We start from the raw sequence: 2,407 nt of genomic DNA on the forward strand, positions 1-2,407 counted from the left end.
TGGGTAATGGCACAGCTAGCTACTGGGTTTATTCACCCGCTTCGGCTGTTATCAGTCCATACAATGGGCCTTATTAGCACAAATCAGTCCCATAGATATGGGCCATCTCCTGCTAGATTGTTCAGAAGGTTGTTCTCATCCATCCAGATGGAGGATCACTAACAGGAGCGTGGAAGACTCCAGAATCCACTCTGGCTGGAATCCGGTGGATATGCAGTGTGTACAGGTAAGACCATTTAAACGCACAGCATTTATAGAATGACTATTAAAAGTCAGCGAGTGTCAGTAATGTTAATGTGGTTATGTTAGTAATACACCGAGTGCTAATATAACAGCTTTAAGATGCATTTGTAGATGTTATTACGTGTTTTACCGTCTTTATGGTGCTAGCTTAAAGTTACGGTGTAAACGTTAGCTTATATTGGAGTAAAGCTGTTACTGGTTAAACGATGTTAGCACAGAAATATTAGCTTCTGTCATGACTGATGAAGTTACTAGTTAATAAAGTTTTCAGTAAAGTGTTTAATCGCAGCCACAGATTGACAGCAAATATCTCGATTAGCTTCAGTGCATCTGTAATAAATATGTGCAAGTTTCAGTGCTTCGTTTAAACTGTATGATACTTATACTGACCCAGGGTCAGTGTAAAATACAATCCTAGCTGTGTTAACAAAGCCTGGCTCCTTTAATCCTGCATGACAAACCTCAGGATGCAGGTTATTATTACTCTTTCCTGCTGACACACCTGTCACACCTGAGAGTCAGCTAGAAACTTACAGTGACGTGGACATCATGCAAAGACTGCCAGACTCTGTAATACTGCAAATGATCAGTGACTCAGGTTATCACTAAACTTTAAACGGCACCTCTGTGTCTCTGTGTGCTGAACATCTAGGATTGAGTCAGGCTGCATTGACTGTGGGACTTTAATGTGTTAAAAGCAGGTTGAAGACGGCTCAGAAACATTTGAAGATTAAAATTTAGCATTATGGCTGCTGGTGGTTTGTAAAGCCTCTACTCAGCTGTATTTTTTTACTAATTTATGTTTGTTGTTGTTTAACACAGATTTCAGAAGAGCAAATATGCTTAATAGTTTAACTAGATTTCATTTGTCAGTGTGGGACTGCTGAGTCACCCAAAGAACTCATTTGATTCATTCTCCACATGATGTTCATTTACAGAAATGTTTCACAGGAACTGATTCCTCCCAAAGGGTGAACTAGTGTGTTTCCATAGATTACCTCTGTATGAATGTACTTTTAAACGAAGGCAAGTGTTTGTCCTTTTTTGTTCCTCAGGTACAGTACGTGATATCAAGGGCATACGGTCAACACTGGGGGAAGACAAGAAGCAGACGTACTTCCAAGAGGGAGCTGCAGTGAGGTCAGAGGTCAGAATCTGAAACAGCTCAGGTTTATATTTTAGAGGTTATAAAAAAATCAAAATGTATTTATAAAGAAACCTTTAAATAATAGTCATAATTATGATTATTATAAGAAATATCAAACATTTAAGTGTTAGCCCTGCGATAAACTGGCAGCCTGTCTTTGTCCTGTATCAGCTGGGATAGGCTTCATCCTCCCGCAACCCTGAATTGGATACATTGTATTCCAATTATGTAATCTGATCATTTACAAACTCAAGGTATCTAATCAAAATGTAAGTAATAATTATAAAATGGGAAAGCAGAAATAAGTGTGACATAAATGTAAATGTGTGAGCTGACATAGAGGACAGCTACATGCAGTCTGAAAAACCTTTGTTGTCAAGTTTGCAGGTCTATCAGCACGAGACATTCTTACATAGAAGAGACGTTAAAGTCTCTAACTCAGTGAAGCATTATTGGTCCCGTCTGTTTGGATAAATATAGTAAGTTGATGTTTGTCCATTTATTGACACATTTTCTTAAGTGCTTATCCAGTTCAGGATCACAGTGGAGCTGCAGCTGGATATGTTCACTAAATAAACCTTACAAAAGTTAACAATAAACCTGCATCCATGTACGTTGTTGTCCACAGGATGAGAAAATCAAGCTGGAACACTGTGGAACATGTTAATAAATGTTTGTGTTTATGCCTGTGTCTTTCACAGGAGGCGCTGGAAGGTTTCCCTAATAGTTCCTGGTGAATCAAAGCAGAACCATAAAGGTTGCTGGACTGCATGATGGCCTTACCCCTGAGCAGTCATCCTGTTAAAGGAGGAACCAGTTAGAAGCTGTTTTCAAAGTAGCTGAGCAGATTTCATCTCAAGTAAGCGATTAACTGTTTGTTCATCTGTTCTGCCACTTAAAGAGCATTTAAGGACGTCTTTCGAGTGTCCAGTTGAATTAATTCTACTGGCTTTCATGGTCATTTGTTATTATAGACATATTTTTCATGTTCATCCAGCTATTTAGTAAATTCTATCT

The 2,407-nt window shown here is 38.7% G+C and overlaps 1 long non-coding RNA gene across 1 annotated transcript; it reads left to right on the top strand.

Annotated features, from left to right (window-relative positions):
- The first annotated feature begins 1,157 nt into the window (after nucleotides 1–1,157).
- Nucleotides 1,158–2,246, top strand: LOC120739400. Its single transcript, XR_005697197.1, has 2 exons — nucleotides 1,158–1,390; nucleotides 2,092–2,246. It is a non-coding gene; the product is annotated as an uncharacterized LOC120739400 (long non-coding RNA).
- Nucleotides 2,247–2,407: the final 161 nt, after the last annotated feature.

Source organism: Simochromis diagramma, unplaced genomic scaffold (genome assembly GCF_900408965.1).
Source record: "Simochromis diagramma unplaced genomic scaffold, fSimDia1.1 OVJJ01000065.1, whole genome shotgun sequence".
Classification (NCBI taxonomy): Eukaryota; Metazoa; Chordata; class Actinopteri; order Cichliformes; family Cichlidae; genus Simochromis; species Simochromis diagramma.